Here is a 20,182-nt window from a genome sequence, read left to right as displayed (position 1 = left end):
AAGAATGAAGGGGGGCTTCCAGTCAAGATGGCAGCATAGGTAAACATAGTACTTGAATCCTCCCACAACCACATCAGAATTACAACTACAGAACCACCATCATTTAGAACCACCTGAAATCTAACTGAACCGAAGTTCTACAACTAAGGATACAGGCAGACACATGGAGACTGGTAGGAGGGGAGGAGACCGGAACAGCCTGGTCCCACATCCACGTGTGGCCGTAAAAATCAGGAGGGATATCTGGGCTCTGGAGAAGCCCCCTGAGAAGCAAGGGGTCTCAACCCCACACCAGCTCTTCCAGTCCACAGTTCCAGTGCCAGGAAGAAAAGACCCCATAATTTCTGGCTGTAAAAACCAGCAGGGATTGTGGCTGAGTGGGACAGAGAGCTGCTGGAGTCCCAGATGCTCCTCTTCAAGGGCCCGTGCGCACATGGACTAACTCAGACTCACTCCCTCTGAGCTCCAGCACTGGGGAGAGGGAGGAGAAGGGGGGGAGAGGAGAAAATGATTAAAAATATGAATAAAATGGCAATAAATACATATCTATCAACAAGTAAATCTAAAAAACAATAAATGAACAAAGAATAGAAACAGACTCATAGATAAAGAGAACGTTTTGACAGTTGCCATATGGGAGGGGGTTGGCAGAATAAGTGAAAAAGGTGAAGGGATTAAGAAGTACAAATTGGTAGTTACAGAACAGTCATGGGGATGTAAAGTGCAGCATAGGGAATAGAGTCAACAATATTGTAATAACTATGCATCATGTTAGATGGGTATGAGATTTATTGGGAAGATCACTTGGTAAGTTATATAAATGTCTAATCACTGGGTTGTACACCTGAAACTAAAATAATATTGTATGTCAACTATAATTGAGAAATAGAAAGTTATTTAAAGTAAAAAATGAATTAAAAGGCAAGCTATAGAATAGGAGAAAATATTTACAAGCTACATATCTGAGAAAAAAAATCAATTAGAAAATGGACAACCAGCCAGGCGTGGCTCAGCAGTTGAGCACTGACCTAGGATCCAGGAGATCGCAGTTCGATTCCCAGTCAGGGCACATGCCTGGGTTTAGGGGCTCAATCTTCAGTCAGGGGTGTGCAGGAGGCAGTCGATTAATGACGACTCTCTCATCACTGATGTTTCTGTCCCTCTCTCTCTCTCTCCCTTCCTCTCTCTGAAATCAATAAATATATTTTTTTAAGAAAAAAAGAAAATGGACAGCAGACATAAAGAGAATACACATATGGTGAACAAGCAGATGGAAGATGTTCAGCATCACTGGCCATTAGGGACATGTAAAGTAAAAATATAAGCTACCACTACGTACCTTAATAATGGCTAAAATAAAGAAATTGTAACAATAACAAATGCTGACAAGGATGTGGAAAAACTGGATCTCTCATCACTGCTTATGAGAATACAAACTGGGATGGCCATTCTGGAAAACACTCTGACAGTTTCCAAAACTAAACTATACAACACAGCAATTATGCTTAGACATTAATCCCAGAAATAAAGAACATATCTTCACACAAAAACCTGTCTATGAATGTTCATAGCAGCTTTATTCATAATACCAAACACTGGAAACTACCTAGATGTCCTTCAAATATGAAATAGTTATATGCATACTGTGGAATACCACTCAGCAAAAAAATGAATGAACTATTACTATAAGCAACAATTTCGAGGAAATCTCCAGAAAAGTAGGCTAACTGAAAAAGCCAATCCCAAAAGTTACTTATATATGATTCCATCTATATAGTTTTAAAAATAAAAAAATGAGGGCGTGGGGAAATATGGGAGGGAGATGGGTATAGTAGTAATAAAAGGGCAACAGGGATTCCCGTAATGATGGAGCTACCCTGTATCCTGACCATCAACTTCACTATCCTGGTTGTGGTAGTACATGTACTATTACAATTCTGCAAGGTGCTGCTTCGAGGGGAAAATGGATAAAAAGTACATGAGATTTCGCTATAGTATTTCTTAAAACTGCATATGAATCTACAATTATCAGAAAATAAAAGGCTTAATTCCAAAGAGAAGTCTATAATGAAACATAAAGTGGGGGAGGAGAGCAGGGTGGGAGCACTTTTACTTTTTTTTCTTTTTAACCCTCACCCAAGGATACTTTTTCCATTGCTTTTCAGAGAGAGTGGAAGGGAGAGACAGAGAGAGTTAGGTTAACCAAAATACCTAAGACAAATTAGAAAACAATGCAAAACAGTTTATATATTTATGTTGTCAATTAAACAGCTAAGCACTTTTTAAAACTTATAAATCCAAACTAAAACTCTTAGAAGAAAACAGAACAAAAAGTCCCTGGCAATTAGTTCCTGGCTATGACACCAAAGGCAGAGGCAACAAAAGAAAAATTAGACAAACTAGATTTCATAAAAATTAAAAAATTTTGTGCATCAAGCCAAAATAGAGTAAAAAGAAAACCCACAGAATGGAAGAAATATTTGCAAACCATCTTTCTGATACGAGATAAATATCTAGAATATAGAAAACTCCTAAACATCAACAACAACAGAGCAACCTGATTCAAACATGGGCAAGGAGTCTGAATAGACGTTTCTCCAAAGATGACATACAAACAAGCACATGAAAGGTGTTTATGGCCAATAAACACATGAAAAGATGTTCAATATCATGCATCATTAAAGTAATGCAAATCAAAATTATGAGATACCACCTCATACCCATTAAGATGGCTACTATCCAAAACAAAACAAAACAGAAAAAGAAAGAACTGCTGGCAAGGATGTGTTGAAATTAGGCCCTTTGTGCACTGTTGGTGGGAACGTAAAATAGCACACACTTTGGAAAACAATATGGCTGGTCCTCAAAAAATTAAATTATCATATGATCCAGCAATTCCATTTCTGGATACATACCCCCCCCCAAACTGAAAGCGGGGTCACAAAGAAATACCTGCACACCCGTGTTTATGGCAGTTTTATTTGCAATACCTAAAACGTGAAAACCACCCAGCTGAGCATGACGGATGAATAATTATGCAAATCATGGTGTGTACAATGGAACATTCCACCTTAAAAAGGAAATTCTGACATGTGCTCCAACACTGGCCGCTAAGGACATTAAGTTTAATATGCCAGAACCTAAAAGACAAGTATTTTATGGTTCCATTTATATGAGCCACTTAAAGTAGTCAAAATCACATGGACAGAAAGGAGAATAGTGGTTGCCAGTGGCTGGGAATAAGAGAGAAGGAATGGGGAGCTACTGTTCAATGTGTAAAAAACTGCAATTGTACAAGATGAAGAGAGTTCTAAAGGTGAATGGTATTGACTGGAACAACAATGTGTACTTAATACCACTGAAGTGTACACTTAAAATTGTTAGGAAAGTAAATTTTATGTTATGTGTATTTTACCACAATTAAAGCAGAAAAATAAAATACCAAAAACTCATAGACAAAGAAAACAGTATGGTGATTATGAGGGAAAACAGGGTGGGGGAGGTACAAAAAGGTATAGGGGGTGTAAATGGTGATGGAAGGAGAATTGATTTGGGTGGTGAACACACAGTACAATATATAAATGATGTGTTATAGAATTGTACACCTGAAACCTATAGAATTTTATTAACTAATGTCACCCAAAAACATTAAAAAAGAAAAAAGGGGGAATATTTTTTAAGTTATAAATCCAAAGAAGGTGAAACTTCTTAAATATCTGGAAAAGCTTCAGTGAAAAAATAGGACTTCAATTGGGCTTGATGGATGAATAGAATGTGTGGAAAAAGGCCAAGTAGGACTTGAAGAACAATAACTAAAAAATTAGTAAAGAGAATGCTTTCACTTCGATCTGTAATCATTTGCCTGTTTCTCAGAAGTGAAACAGGACATTTAAATTTTAATTTTCCAGAAACTGTGAACATGAATTACCAAAAGTTTATCATTTCTTTAAAACTGAATTTCCAGTCCTAGCCTGTGTGGCTCAGTGGTTAGACTGTCAGCCCTCAAACTGAAGGATCCCTAGTTTGATTCTGGCATGAACCTTGCTTGCAGGCTCAATCCCAGGCCCAGACTGCGAGCCAACCAATCAGTATGTCTCTCTCACATTAATGTTTCCCCCTCCCTCCCATTCTCTCTGGAAAGCAATGGAAAAAATACCCTCTGGTGAGGATTAAAAAAAAATTTTTTTAGTGAGTTTTCAAACATTTAATATAGGTAACTTGAACATCAATATTATATTATTCCTACATATGTGTCAGTAAAAAGCAATTTGATCTTCTCAAATAGTACAAGTGCCTTATAATAGTATTTCCAATTTCTCCCTCTCCTCCTTTATAACATTATTGTCATTAATTTCACTCATCCATAATCACCACTGAATACACTGTTGTTATTTCTAGCAATAACTGTGGATACATGTCATTATACATTTGTCAAAACCCACAGAATGTACATCACAAAGAGTAAACCCTAAGGTAAATGTAATATGAGTTAATAATGAACCAATACTGGTTCACCAATTGTAACAAATTCACAACAGTCAACAGTAGAAAAAAGAGAGGAGGGGGAAGTGAAGCTTATGGGAACTCTATACTTTCTCAATTTTTCTGTAAAGCTGAAAACTACTCAAAAATTAAAGCATACATTTTAAAATCTGAAATTATAAATTACATTCTGCTTCAGAATAAATCGTACCATGGAACTTTTTAAAAAACTTATTGATTTTAGAGAGAGGAAAGGGGGGAGGGAGCAAGGGGTGGAAAGAGAGATGGATGGATTTGTTGTTCCACTTATTTATGCATTCAAATGTTGATTCTTGTATGTGTCCTGGCTGGGTTTGAACCCACAACCCTGGCATACTGGGACAATGCTCTTACCAACTGAGCTACCCAGTCAGGGCTCCATGTAACTTCTTGGCTCAAATACTGATGTTAACATTTTTTTAATAAATTGAGCTGTATTCTAGTTATTTCTGAAATCTAAAACAGTCATCTGTGATAAACTGGCATGTGCCAAAGAAGGGGGGAAAAAAGTATATTAACCCAAGGTTTCCTCATTTATGTTAACCCAGAACTTTTTTTATAACATCTATTGAAAATATTTGAAAAATAGGGCTATTCTAGCTTCCAGTTAGAAGTATAGTTGTGAAGGAAAAAAACAAGACAAAACTATAGTTCTGGGGATCTAATGCATAACACTGTGATTGATTATAGTTAACAATACTGTACTATATACTTACAGCGGCTAACAGAATAGATCTTACTCTCACCACAAAAAAAGAAAAGGTAATTACATAACATAATGGAATAATAGAAGTATTACTTAATGGCGGTGATCATACTGCAAAATAAGTATACCAAAAATCAATATGTTGTACAAAATGTTATATGTCAATTATAGCTCAATAAAGCTGGGGGGCAGGAGGAGATTCGAATTGAAAGGAAGTACAAAATAAAATAAACATTTGGCACATAAAAATCAGTACTATTCTAAAGAAACTGTATGCTTTATAACATATCTAGGAAAATGCTGGCACAAGGGAAAAACCAATAGTCAAGAAACCTGAATTTATTTTTCTAATCTCATTTTTGTCACTAACAAACTAAATGACCTCTAGGATTACCACTTTCCCTTCTGGGCCAATAGTTTCCTCTTCGGATAATTAAAAAGAAAAGAAAGGATGGTTATGTGGACAGACTATTTCTAAGTTACTTTCAGTGATAAAATTCACTGAATATGAAGAAAATATCAACATTCTGGAGACTGTATCTTTCATTTACACCAGAATAAATATATTACAAGAAAGGATAATACCAAGGTCAGTGAAACATGTAAATTGACAAAAATAAACTCTAGGGTGTAAGTAGTGGCAAAGATCTCTTGGGAAACATTTATTAGGTACATAAACTTACATAACTAGAGAGTTTACTATTATAATCAAATAAAGGACCAAAATAACTTAATGATATACATAATTATTATTGTGCATCACACTAAATACTAAGCAGTTCAAGGAAAATGTTTACAACTAGTATTGGTTTTTTTCCAGAGATAAACTAAAAAGCAGTTAAGGAACAAGACTGAAGAAGCCATTCTCATGTCACTGAAGAGGGGCGCAGTGGCAGCGACCAACTTGTGCTTCAATCAACCCAAGGATTTCTGCTTCTCTAACAAACGATACTCAGTTAAGCAAATTTTATTTTTCTCCTTCCCATTCCCACAGCCAGACAATATGCTAAAGAAAGCAAGTACAGTATGATTAAATGGAAGCTCTGGGTAGCAATAAAAATCCCTTATCCCCTTAACAAAGATTAATCAGGCTGCCATTCTAAGAATGTTGGAGGGTGATCACAAGCAATGAAAGAATATTGAAGGAATAATTTAATAGCTAAAAAGATGTGTAATTATGTACTTGTTAGTATGCATATTATAAAATATCAGAACATACAATATTTGATTCAATTAAAAAACAAAAGGTATACCATTTACTAGGGCATCTAAACTTGTATACCTAGAATATATGCCAAGCATATCATCAAAAAATCTATTAGCAATTTTTTTTAAGTCTTCAGGTAAACTGTAGTAGGTAATATTTCAAAAAAAAAAAAAAAAATCACCCTCCTCCCTCTTTTTACATATCCAGATGAGAATACAATTAATGAAATATAGCCATTCATAACAGCAGCAGCTCTCACCCTTCTTTCATTACATGTTTGGAAATAAACATATACATATTTCTTAATAAGAACAAGTGCATATTAAGAAGAAACAAGGATATGGCAAGAAGAAAACCATAAACTCCATTAAAGGGCATAAACAATAAATAAATGCAAAATTTACCTTCCTAGAAAGAGATATACTATTATAAAGGTATCAATTATCCCCTATATTAATCTATAAATTCAAAGCACTCTCATTAACACACCAACAAGAATTCTTTTCAGAACTTAATAAGAATGACTGAAGTCCAATACACCAACGCTTCCAGATATGAAGCATATAATGGGGGGAAGGGTGTGAAGACAGCATATTATTATTATAACAAAAAACACAATAAAAATGAAATCACGACATAAGTATATCTGGAAGTTTACTACTGATAAAGATAGAATTTTAGAGGTAAAAAGATGATTTATTCAACAAATGGTGTTACCACTCATTAGAAATTTGGAATTACTCTAGATGATTATTTTACTCCTCAAGCCAAAATAAGAAAACTTCGGTTATTATTTTTTAAATTGATTTTAGACGAAAGGGGAGGAGAGAGAGAGAAACATCGATGTGAGAGAGAAACATTGATTGGCTGCCTCCTACACAAGCCTGAACCAGGAATCAAACCCCCAACTTGGGTGTGTGCCCTGACCAGGGACAGAAACCACAACCTCGGTGTACTGAGATGACATCTAACCAGCTGTGCCACCCAGCCAGGGCAGCACTAACAGATTTAAATCCAGGCAACCTGACTCCAAGTCTATATTCTTACATACTACATTACAGGGTGGGGCAAGAGGAGGTTTCCAATTGTGAGTACGTGAAACAGTTTATTTTTATATTATTATTAATTATTCTGTTATTTTTCCATAAAGACAACTGTAAACCTACTTTTGCCCCACCCTATATATTGTCTGTCTCAGATTTACACAAGTATTTGAAAACAGCTAATACCCAATCTGCTGAAGAATACACAGACAGGTAACTCATATACTATTGGTAGAAGTATAAATTGATACAAACTCTTCAGAGGGAATTTGATTCTATCTATCAATTTTAACTACATAAATAGCAAATGCACTCTGGGTATTTACACCAGGAAAAATTTATGAGTTAAAATATTTATGTGGAAAGAATACAAGAATAAACCTATATTTTAAACGTATAACCACCTAGAAACAATCCTAATGCTAAGTAACACACACACACATACACCTAAGTCCCCTTGAAATATATCTCCCACTTTTATTTACAGATACTTATTCATGAATATACATGCACATTGATATGCTATAATACGCATAAATATTCAAAAAAATACACAACACACTAACAAGAGTATCTCTGGGGGATGGGATTATGGTGACTTTTCATCTTCTGTAAGTTTCTGTATTTGAATTTTTATAACCAGAAAAAAAAAATTAAGGTATAATTGTTTTAGCACTTTGCCTATCAAAGGCCTTGTCCCATATCCAGCCTTCCTAGCCTACCTTAAAGTATCTCCCTCTATAAATACTGAAAAGACAGACTTGCTGGAAATAGTATTGATTTTAATAACGAAGGTTAGGAAGACGAGGAAGATGACTCCAAGCTTCTGGTTTTGGGAATTGTTTTCAAAAGAAAGACCAGAAAGGACACGCTGTTGATATCAGGTATCTAACAAACCAAACTGTGTCTGCTATACACAGTCCTGCTATTCTGCAGTTAGTCCCAGAACAATTAACTAAATCTTTTGAAGTCCCCAGAGATTAACAGGGCACCCAAAGAATCCATTTGCTGCTGCCAGGATCCTTATCTTTTCCTAGAAAACTGAGAGTAAATCTATTCTAGGCACAAAAAGATATCCCAATATGCCCCTTAAACCAGTTCCAAAATCTCTAGGGATGGCAAAGTCAAACCAACTTTTTCTAGGCTGGATGATAGCCTTGTTGAGGAGATTCATTTTTAGATTACAGGTTTCTTGCACTGGCCCCAATACAAACAAAATGACCTCCTCCCCACCCCACCACCCAAGGTTCTAAAATTACTCTCAGGTTTGAAATTCCAAGGACATCATTATCAGGAAGATAGATACATGCACAGAAAAACACAGTTGCACCAAAATCACTGTACTCACACTAAAATGGAACTTCAACATTATCTCCACAATGTCCATTATCTCCACAACATTATCTCCAATTGTACAGATTCTTGAACAATTTCATCAAAATAAAGGAAAATGGAGCCCTCGCCAGGGTGGCTTAGTTGGTTCAAGCATCATCCCATGCACCAAAGGGTTATGGGTTCAATTCCCAGTCAGGGCACATACAAGAGACAACTGATTGATGTTTCTCTCTCACATTGATGTTTTTCTCTTTCTCTAAAAAATCAATAAAAACATATCCCCGGGTGAAGATATATATATATAAAAAAAAAAGATAACAGAGTATATAACCAAGTGAATATAATAAATGTAAATTAATAAATTAAAAATCTGATGAGGAACAAAATATTTGCAGTTTTCACAAACCTACGCTAAAAATATTTAATTACAAATGAGGAAAGATTACCTTCACCTAGGAGATGTCTAGCAGTTACAAACCTTAATCACATAATCAATGACTACCAGCGATGGGACAACTGAAACTACCTGCAACCTAGTAAGATGCAAAGAGAAGAATGCAGTATCATTTCCAGGATAACCCTGCCAAACACCTAATACAAATCTAATCATAGAAATCTAATCAAAGATCTAACCATAAGACTATCAGAGAAATGCAAATTAAGGGATATTTTACAAGATAACTTGATCTGTAATCTTCAAAAGTGTCACGACCCTGAAAGTAAAGACAGAAATTGTTCCAGATTAAAGAAGACTAAAGATACATGACAACTAAATGTAATGCATTTAGATTTAAACTGTTGCTCTAAAAGACTGGGACAACTGGTGAAATTTAGATGTTAGCAATGTGTCCAGCCTGTGTGGCTCAGTAGTCGAACACTGATCCATGCATCAAGAGATCACTGGTTTGATTCCCAGTTGGGCCACATGCTCGGGGGGTGGGGGTGGGTGGGGGGGGTGGGAGTGTAGGACACAGGCAGCTGATCAATGTTTCTCTCTCAAAAAAAAAAAAAAAATTCAATAGATGTTAGCAATGTATTCTTGGTAACTTCCTAATTTTGATGGTTACGAGGTCATTATGTAGGAGAATATTCTTGTTTGCAGGAAATAAACATTAAGAATTTGGGGGTAATGATGCATCATATGGGCAACTTACTATCAAATGGTTCAGGAACAAAAACGTTCTTTGTACTATGCTCCCAACTTTTCTGTACATTTGTTATTGTTCCAAACTTTAAAATATATTTTAAAAAAAAGAATTGCAAAAAAATGTATAGCAGTACTAAAAACCTGGGAGTGGTATGTGTGCAGATGAGAACAGAAAGGAATTTGTAGAGAATACAAAATGGACTGGGGGAATGACAAAACCCAACATATCTGAGGAACCAGATACACAACACAAGCATAAAGTGGGATCTCCAAAAGAAGGGTAAGTTTTCTTAACAAAAATTGGGAAAAGTGTGTCCTGGGCAGTCAGCCAGGTATAAAACCACAGAATACCTGCCATGGTTAAGGCCTCCAGCACAGCTCTTTATACTAGAGGAGATCTGACACTTGGGCAGTGTAACTGTGTAAACAGGAGAATACTATGTCCTGGGGGCAGGAAACATGTAAGAGGACAAGCAACCCACATACCCTAAAAGAGAAACCCATTAGTTAAATATAACAAAGCCAGAAGAAAAGGGATTCACTTGGGTTGGGGAAATACACTTAAATAACCGATATGGTATAGTCTGGACTATAACATAAAACTTTAACCACAACACTGTGTAAACATTTGGGGAAAAATGTGTAATTCAATGAACCAGTATTTCTCAAACAACCAATATATGGTTGTTACAAAAACCATGAACAGGTGCAAGATTCAAAGTGCAAGCAAAACAATGAATTTTCAGGTTATAAGAAATAAAGAATTCATTGATATGGTTTCAGATTTGACACTGTAGCTACCCTTTAAAATACTACTTATCAATTTTTGGTGTGGTATCAAAGAATCACACCATAATCATCTTAAAAAGCTATGAAAATACACCTCCCCTTTTCAACCAGTATCTGTATAATGTATTTTTCTTCATATATTTCAACCAAAACAACATACTGCAAGATTGAATGTAGAAATAGACATGACAACCAAGCTGTTTACTATTCAACCACACATAAGGGACTTGCATAAATATATAACAATGCCACACTTTCTGCTAAAGATTTGTTTTGGAAAATAGTTATTCTTTATTAAAACAGTGCTATGCAATAGTTTGTTAGTTTAAATTACTTTTTAAAATTTTCTAATATGAGAAATATAATAAATATAACCTACATAAACCAAAGCCTTGGGATTCTCAATAATTTGCAAAAGTATAGAAATCCTATGACCAAAAAGTTTGAGAACAGCTGCCTTAGGGCTATTTACTTCTAATTATACTATACATGCTATAATAAGAGTGTCTCCTTCTAAAGACAAATGAAATATATAAGGCCCTCTGTCCCAAAGCAAGTTGTCCAAGACTACCCTGTTTTCTAAGGTTTCAGTCTTCTTTCCTTTTTCCTATTCCCTCACTGTAACACCACAGGCCATAACATTATGATGCTGCCAAAGTGCCTCTCTCATCCCTTCTTGTACACCAAAAAGGCAAGAAACAGCTTACTGTGTACAAAATTAAATGGACTCTGAATAAGGACGGCCCTATGAATGAAGCCCACAGATTTTATTATGCCTGTTTTGATTAGGTGTTTTTTTATTTTCTAGTTTTTCTACTACAGTCTATATACCTAAAGTCACAGATAAATAATCTCCAGATAAGTAGGTTCTTCTTTTATTAATCTTTAGATATTCTTTTTTATTGCTTACATACTATCATTTATAAAGCCTGGCAAGGCCTTCTTCATCCAATGGTACCTGGAACAAAATTTGAAGTGACAAGATACAGTGAGTGATAGAATTCCATTGTGCTTATTTCATGAAAACAGAGGTAATTTCAAAATTTTAGGAACACTGACAGAGAAGACATCTAACTCTGAGAGGTAGGACAGAAAGAAAAGGAACAAAATATAAAAGGTAGACACAGAGATAAAAAGCTTGTGTGTTTTAAGAGGCCAAATTGCTTAAAACAAGAAGGTATAGGTGGCTGTAGAGAGTCTTGATACAATTATACATAACCTGATCTTAACAAAGGTAATTCAAGGGATATTAAAGAAAAAAAAAAGAATTGAGGCAACAAAGTACAATAAAAACAAAACATTTAATAAATACCAGATTGAAATACTGCCATGTAAACTGAGTTGGAATGCAAAAGGGATATTCAGAATTACACAGGGGTGATCAAATAAATTTTATCTACTGGTGTCCTGAACAAGTTTTTTTAGGTGATAAACATGAACTAATAAAGTTTAGAAAAGAGGGGAAGGGAAAAACATAATTAAGAAACATCAGCAGAACATAGAGAAAATAGGGGAAGTAAATGAAGCTAAAATAGGAAGCTAAAGGAATTAGAAAAGAAAGCTGAATAATAGCTAGATTTCTTTTTTACAAATAGGAAACATAAGACGGAGGAGAGAGCTAAAAGGCAAACAAACGGGTGCAGTATGGTTAAAAATTAGTGATGACAGGCACCAAGAAAAAAAAATAATGTGGAATAAATAGAAAGATAAGTGAAAAGCCGAAGTGCTGAGTTTATTTCCTTAGAAAATCCAAAAGCAGATATTATACAGTATAATTCATGGGCACATTTTCTATGCAAGAGCAAATAGTATACATTCAAAAATGGAATAGCCTATTGTGAACTAAACACAGGTACAATATATGTTGTCAGAAAAGGAAAAGAAAAAGACATCTTTAAGACTTTTCTACAGTGTTCCCAGAAAAAACAAAGCATGTAACAGAAATCGATGGGAAAGCGTCAAAATAAAATTCAAGCAACAGTGTGTTTTTAAAAAAAATCTAGATAAGTAGCAATTACAAAAAAAAAGTACTCTGCCATCCAACACCACCAAAATTCTGCATTATCCCAAATACTGTGTAAATACTGCCATAATCTATTTCTAAACCAAAAATAGCTTAAATCTAAATCATATTATTTAAAATAAATGCCTAAATATGCACCTAATTTTCTGAACAGTTAAAGTGTGTTTATTAAAGTATGGTATTGTTACTACCAAGAGCTCAGCACCAACATATCTAAAGCAACTGAATTTTAGAGATTCACCAATGATACATGCAGAATGTCTAGTTATTATTTCATTAAGAAAACAGCATGCAATAAAAAGTGGGTTTCCATTTCTGAATCTCTAGATTGTAAGCTAGAAATACATGAAAAGTTTGCAACAGCTTGGTCTCAAACAGCAGGCTGACTTTGTAACGTAATATCTGAATTAATTAGTTGAGGGATTAAGTTTATCACTATTGAAAACTCCTAAGTACCCTTAACAAACAATACCATTAAATGTGCATTTTATACAATATAAGCAAACACTAGAAATACTCTAGATTTGCCTATTTAATCTAAGAAAACCCACACAATTCTAAGAATATCCAAAAAAGTACAGGCATTTAAAAATATTTCAAGTGATTATCACCTTTTTAAAATTTATTTTCAAACCATTGTCACATTTAAACAAGGTTTTGAAAATATTTACAGTGTGACAATAACATAAGGCCTAATATTCATTAAGTTAATTCAGTGCTAAACTAACAAAAGTCTAAGTAATCCACAAACTAAAATGTGCCCTTGGGGGGAGAGGAGGGGCATTAAGGGCAACCACAAAGGTGACTACCATGCTTCTAAAAAACGTGTTTCTGCTCCAAACATATTGCCCCCTCAAAAAAAAAAATCAAGAACAAAATCTTTAAAAAAAAGGATTTAAGTAGTTATTTTTTAGTGCTACAATACTTTTTATATGTAAAATTTACTAATGCAGAGACACATCTTCATAAAGTGATAATTCTCTATAAAAGACTTGCTCTATTAAGATTTTGTTGCTCTAAGGCCAAGCATAAGCCATATTAGGAAACTGAGGTTTAATACAATTTATTTTGTTCTGCTCTTTCTGATGCCCAAGAATAACCTCTTTCGTTGCCTAATGATATGTTCCAAAATCATAAGGTAGATCAGCTATGCACTTACATTCCTTGATAAAGCTATTTTGACTTAACAGGAATTTCTGGATGGTTCACAAATCTTACCAAGTTAAAAAAAAAAAAAAAAAAAAGAGCTCCAGAAACTAAGCTCAGGGGGAAAAAAATCAAAACAATATTTGCTAATAAAGTTAAAAGAACCTTATTTTAAAATGTACTTAATAAAATAACAAAGAACAGGTTGTGAAATAACTTGACCCTCCTCTTTAAAACCTACCTTTTCTTTTCTTTGAACTTAAGCCAGCAATTTTGGGGGGGAGCAGCATGAACCAGCCAAACAATGTATGCTTAAGATACACCTACCAACAGAATGCCACATGTATTTAATAATTATTCAAAAGCACAGTATTATCTTTCACCTCCCTTTACCACAAAAGTACTTGGGGGGGGGGGGCGGCAAACTTTAAAAGACACCATTGAAGAAACGTTCTGTGTTTGCTGAGACCAAAACTAGTTTGATCTATAAAGACTGCCGATTGGCTCAGAAGTGTTTATAACTCTGACTGGCGGAATGTCTCCCACGCTTCACTAATTCCTGCCCCCACAGTCGGGACCTATCACTTAGGCTGCGCGGGCCACAACACGAGGACCAACACAAAGATGTAAATACTGTACTAATTCAGAACGCACAGCTGTTTACCAGTCAGTGCGATTCCCATGAAAACAGTTTCAAGCGTTTTACTTCCCTTCCTCTAAGTTCTGTTCTCCACTGCAGAGAAGTCCTAACAAATCAAACCGCTTACAGATGTTCGTTTTCAATCAAAACTCGCTTTAACCATAACACGTACAGGATCCTTCCTTTTTCTTCCTACTAAGTCAGTTACAAGAAAAACCGAGCAGACGCTGCTTTCAATTAATTAACCGAACGAGCATCACAAGGTTCATAAATGTCTGAAAGGAACCAGTGACTGAAGAAACACATTACCTACCTAGAAAAACGACTAAGAATGGCAACGCATTTTTGTTTATAAAATCCAAAGAAACATATTTAAAAGAGTTGGAACTAAGAAAAAAAATCTCTATGTACGATGAAACGCAAAAGCCAAATGATCGGTCACAGTATAAACAAACGCGGCAGCCATCTCGACAGCAGCTAATCACTCGCTGCAGCCACCTAACTTTCTTCCAAAACCAAAGCTGCCAGGTTCAGCAGCTTAATAAATTAAAAAATATATACACGGCGTATGTTCCGGGAAACTAAAACTTCTGGACCTAGTGCTGAACAAAGGCACCCTTTCTTCCGACTGCTTAAAAGTTTCGTCCCGCCGCATTCTTAGGACCTCCTCTCACCGAACTAGGATCCAGATGGTGGTGGTCGGGGGAGAGGCGGGTCCATCCTACTACAGCGTTTAGCACCTGAAACACAATCCAGCTCGACGACCGCAAAGGAGAATTTAGGACAACTTGGGGAAAAGGGAGGAACAGCAGGGTCTCTTCTCTCTTTCCTGCCCACGGGCTGTGTGACTTCCACTTTTCCTAACAATTACCTTTCGGTCGGACGGTGTCTCAGAGCAGCTTTTTCAAGGCTTCGCCAGACATGATTTCCTTCCCTTCATTAGTCACCGCGGCTCCAGCCGAATCTCCCCGGGGCGGGCGGATGTGGAGCGGCCTCCCGCGGCGGCGAGGGCCGGCGGCCGGGGGGGGGGGGGGGGGCTGGGGAGCGCGCTGCTCTTCGGGCCCCGAGTTTTGCAGGAGTTTCCCAGCCCCAGCTAGGATCTCCGCCGAGAAAAAAAACTTTTCACTCGTGACACCGCCCGGAATTACCGAACGAAACTCACTTCCGGCCTCGGCGAGCAGCAGGATCCAGCTCCGTCCCGGGGAACCCGGAAAACCAGCTCCGCGCGGGGAGGGGGCGGGGAGGGGGCGTCGGCGGGCAGCTACGGCCCCGGCCACCCGCGCGCCCCGCGCTCCCGACGGCCGCGGGGACACAGCCGCGGCCGGGGCGCTGGGCGGACCTCGGCCGCGCTAGGCCGCCGCCTCCTTCTCCACGCCGTGCCCAGAGCCGGGCGGCGGGGTTATTGTCTCCACAGCGCCTGCCGCGCCCTGCGCCCGCGCCAACGCGCCGGGCCGGGGCCGAGGGGCTGAGGGGGCTGATGGCGGCCCCCTCCCCGGGCCGTCCGTCGGGCCGTCCGTCCTTCGGTCCGTCCCTCCCCGCCTTCTCCACCGGCCCTCGAACCCTCTGCTCCCGCTCCTCGTTTCCCGCCGCCGGCCCTCCGCTCCCCTCCTCGCTCTTCTTCCCCGGCTGCAGTGGCTCCCCCGGGAAGCGCGGGGTGGGGGCGGGCGGCGGCTGCGTCTCCTCAGGAGCTCGCGGGGCCGCGACAGGGGCCGAGGCTGCGTCCCGCGCCGCCGCGCCACATTCACTCGAGCGCGAGACTGCGAGGGGAGGGGAGGAGGAGGAGGGGAGGGGAGGGGAAGGAGGAGAGGGAGGGAGGGAGAGCAGGGAGGAGGAAGGGGGCTGGGGCGGAGGGGAGTCACAGCCTCACAGGCTCCGCCGAGGCAGCGCCACAGCCCCGGAGCCAGGGGGCGGGGGGAAGAGCTGCGCGCGGCGGCTCTGCGGCGGGGGCGGGGCGGCCTCCCGCTGGCTGCGCCCCGACCGCCCACAGCCCGGCTGGAGGCCGGCGCGAGCCCGTCACGGTGCGCGGGGGCGGTGTCGGCCTGGTCCGCAGCCGCTTGGGGGCTGGGGGCTGGGGGCTGGGGGCTGGGGACGGGGGGCCAGGGGCGGCTGAGGCTTCACGTGAGAGGCGCGGCCTGAGGCCCCCCCCTTACCCGGGCCGGGGGAGCCCTTTGCCACTCCCCAGGGGCCCAAGGTGGGGGATGCTTAGGACCCCCGCAGGCCTCCGCCGGCCGGGCCACTCGAGTTTCTTTGTACGTCTGTCGTCGGGGCTCAGGGTTCAAGTGCGCCCGGCCTGCGGGCTGCAGGTATCTCAGCTGCTGCCCGCCAGCTTCCCCTCCTGGCGCGCTCCGCGAGCAGGAAACCGCAGCGGCGGCCGCGGGCCGCTTCCCACGCCGCCCGGCCCCGAGCTCGTTCGCACGACGGCGGCGCCGGAGTCCTCCGAGTCGCAGCCTCGCCGGGGCGGGGAGACAAAGCTGCCGGTGGGCGGGGGAACGGCCCGCGGCCCGGCCCGGAGGTCGCGCCTTTGTTCGAGGAAGCCGGGCTGCGCTCGCCCTGCGACGCAGGCTTCCGCCGCCAGCGGTTTCGGCGGAGCAGCCGAGGGGCGCGCCGGCCCCCGTCCTGCAGCCTGGCAGCGTCTGCGTGCATTGCGGAGAGAGGCTCTTAAGCTTTCCGTCAACACATATGGCAGAAAACGCCTCAGCCATAACATTGCACAGTTTTTGCAATTACTGCTTTAAATATGCTAACAGACAAGACGGCCTCGTTTCACCCGGAGGAACGTACTAGATACGGAACACACCATTTCCCCGCCCCCAGTCTCCTGTACTTAACCGTGCACGGGGATGGTAATTACTCTCTGTGTCCCTGAAGTCACTGTTTCAGTTCTTGCGCCTGTGTTCCAGAGATAATTATTTATTACCAAGTTTGAATAAAGAGCCGTATGCCCTGCAGACGATTTTTGGCTTGCATCCAAAGAAAGGAATTCATCTAGTCCATCAGAATTATGTACCAAAGTGAGTTGTACGCTGCTGACTAACACTTGAAATAACTCCAGTTCTTCAAGACATTGGTGGGGGTGGGTGGGAGCATTGTAACTACTAGAACTGCCGGAATGAACACAGGTAGTTCCTTCTCATAGAGCAGAAGTTGAAGGTTCTCAGGAAGCAACAAAGTGTTCAGGCTCCTTTACTGCTAACTGGAGAGGTAAGAGCATTAAAGCAGAAGCTAGGAAATGAAATGGCAGACAGGTTTGCTAGTAATGCCAACCTAGTTACCCATTTTATGTGAATATGAATCTTAGGCATTGTACAAATGCTAAAGTTAGCATATTGTATTTTTAATCTGCACAAGAAAGATTTCCTGCTCCACTTTCAACAACTGGTTTGTCTGACAGGACTGGGTGGTAGAGCTCTGAACCGAAAGGTCACTGCCCTAAACCATCCCCTACCAGCTCCCTCTGGATTTTGGAATCCCAATGTATTTAGCCTCAGGTTGATTCAAGACCCCTTTAAATGTGGCATCATAGACTGAAGCAAGCGTAACTCCCCCTATTCCCCCACCCCCAACCTAAACAAACAGGACCAGACCCGTCCTAGGCTAGGCCGGGCCCTGGCCCTAGCCTGTTGCTGAAGTTAAACTCATATGGGGGACCAATCTGGCTGATTATCATTTCCCGTAGAAAAGTCCTATAACCAAAAGCCCCTCTTCCAATTCACTTGATATTTTGTCATTAGAGTTTAATCCCTTTCAGTCTGATTCTCTAGCACAAAACCATAATCCAGGGAAAGGTAATATTTTAAGCCTTATTAGTTATTTATACCTAATTCATCAGATTGTTTCCCTAAAGCAGCTTTTGATGGGAGGGAATATAAAGGGAACATATGCTGATGCTGAATAGGTAGGAGAGGAAAATGTGGTTTAACTTCAGAGGCAATGTACTGACAGTACAGATGTATAGACAATAAACTGCCCCCCATTTGATACTTACACTGTAAGGAAGAGCCCCAAAACACTGGCCTTGAAAGGATGGGCGATAGGATACACTTCCAATTAACCTATTTGACAAATATTTCTTTTCAAATCCCTTTGTAAAGTATCTTCAGCAGGCATTCTGCATCTGTAGTCATACAAAATGGTGACCTAACCACTGTACGATCAGGGCACCCAGTAATCAGAAGTAATGATTCATCTTCATTATTCATTACTGACTCCTTAGTTCTAACTCACTTGAGCAGCACACACAGATACGGCCACGTCGTCCACTTGTTCTTTTTTTTTAACAAGGCATTTCTGTTCCATGCCTTATAGATTAGTTTTCTTTGAAAGTCCTCCACAGTTGGTCTAAGAGGGACTTACGAGTTCCAATTATGATTAAAAGAACTAAAACCCCACCTTAAGCCAGGCTAGCTAACCGTGATTCTGTATGAGTAAACTGAACTCCAGGACCCACTTAGAGAGTACGCTAATAAATACTTGGTGGTGGTATAGCTTGATCTTCCCAATTGTGATTCTCTAAATAATTGTCTGTGAACTGCAGGGAATTCTTTCTCTGGGGTTCCCCCTTCCCAATGGCTGGATTCAGAAGAGGAATTACTGTCTACTAGAGATAAGCCACATATCTGAAGGAAAGTCTCAAGGCCTTACCCATTGCAGGGAATGCACACAGCATTCATGGGGGGGCCCGCGTTTCTCAGCGAGAGCCTATCCACTGTTTCTAAAAGTCCTCCCGTCATTTCCCCATGCCAGCCGAGCAGCTGTGCGGAAGCAACGTGGAGACCAAGTTAGCAGAGGAAAAGTTTAGAATGATCATTCTTCCTTTCTCCCTTTCTCAACACCTAGTAAAGAACTGGTTACCTAAAACCAGTTTTCGTTACAGTAGTGTTTGGAAAAAGTTAATATTCTGACTAGATTAGAGTTAGGTCTAAAAAGAAAAGTCTAGAAGCATTAGATCAGATCAAAACACATTATAGCACATATTTTCATAGGGATTGACTTCCTTATTTTCACTTCCATCTTAGCCCCTTGATAGACAGGGCAGGAGGTAAGGGTGGCGAGTGTGTGGGAAAGGGATGCTTGGGTTCAAAAGAGGCAGTAGATGCAGGAATCAAAATTAAGGATTTTATAATACTTTGGGGATGGAATCATCTCCCCCATATCATGTTTCTGCTATTCAGACATATTTTCAATAATATTTTATAAATCACTATTTGTGAAAAGTTTTATGAAAAGTGTCGTAGTTTTTCCCCTAGTATATGCTTGATAATCATTTTTTCCATCATAGACATTTTGTAGCCTAGTATAGTGAAAAATTTTTCAGATCTTACACTTTTTTTAAGTATGGAGAAAATAAATAATGCATGATGATTATTTGTGTGACCTCTAAAATAAGACTGCTTGACTTCGAAACGTGGCTGCTAAGTGACCTTGGGCAAGTTCTTGAGCATCTATAAACATAAAATTGAGTTTCCTCCTCTCCAGAATGGGGGTTACAGTATTAACAGCTTCACAGATTATTGGGAGGACTACATGGGACAGTGCTCATAAAGTGCTTAGCACAGTGCTTGGCAGACTCCAAAGTGTTAGCTATTATTAATAGTGCACTTTAAAATGCACTGACAGCCCTGGCCT

The 20,182-nt window shown here is 39.9% G+C and overlaps 1 protein-coding gene across 8 annotated transcripts in view; it reads right to left on the bottom strand.

Moving 5' to 3' along the window:
• The window catches only part of ERBIN (erbb2 interacting protein), a 92,991-nt gene extending 77,428 nt beyond the window's left edge, over window positions 1–15,563 (bottom strand). For 4 of the 8 annotated variants that reach the window (XM_016202657.2, XM_016202658.2, XM_016202662.2 and 1 more), the window contains exon 1: window positions 15,429–15,562. The gene's annotated coding sequence lies outside the window, so the exon portion shown is untranslated. Of the gene's footprint in view, window positions 1–15,428 lie in introns of all 8 variants that reach the window. The other 4 variants (XM_016202654.2, XM_016202653.2, XM_016202655.2 and 1 more) reach the window with 2 other exon arrangements.
• Window positions 15,564–20,182: the final 4,619 nt, after the last annotated feature.

Source organism: Miniopterus natalensis, chromosome 3 (genome assembly GCF_054644295.1).
Source record: "Miniopterus natalensis isolate mMinNat1 chromosome 3, mMinNat1.hap1, whole genome shotgun sequence".
Lineage (NCBI taxonomy): Eukaryota > Metazoa > Chordata > Mammalia > Chiroptera > Miniopteridae > Miniopterus > Miniopterus natalensis.
The sequence above is the reverse complement of the archived record's forward strand: the minus strand, read 5'-3'. Positions and strand labels throughout refer to the sequence as shown.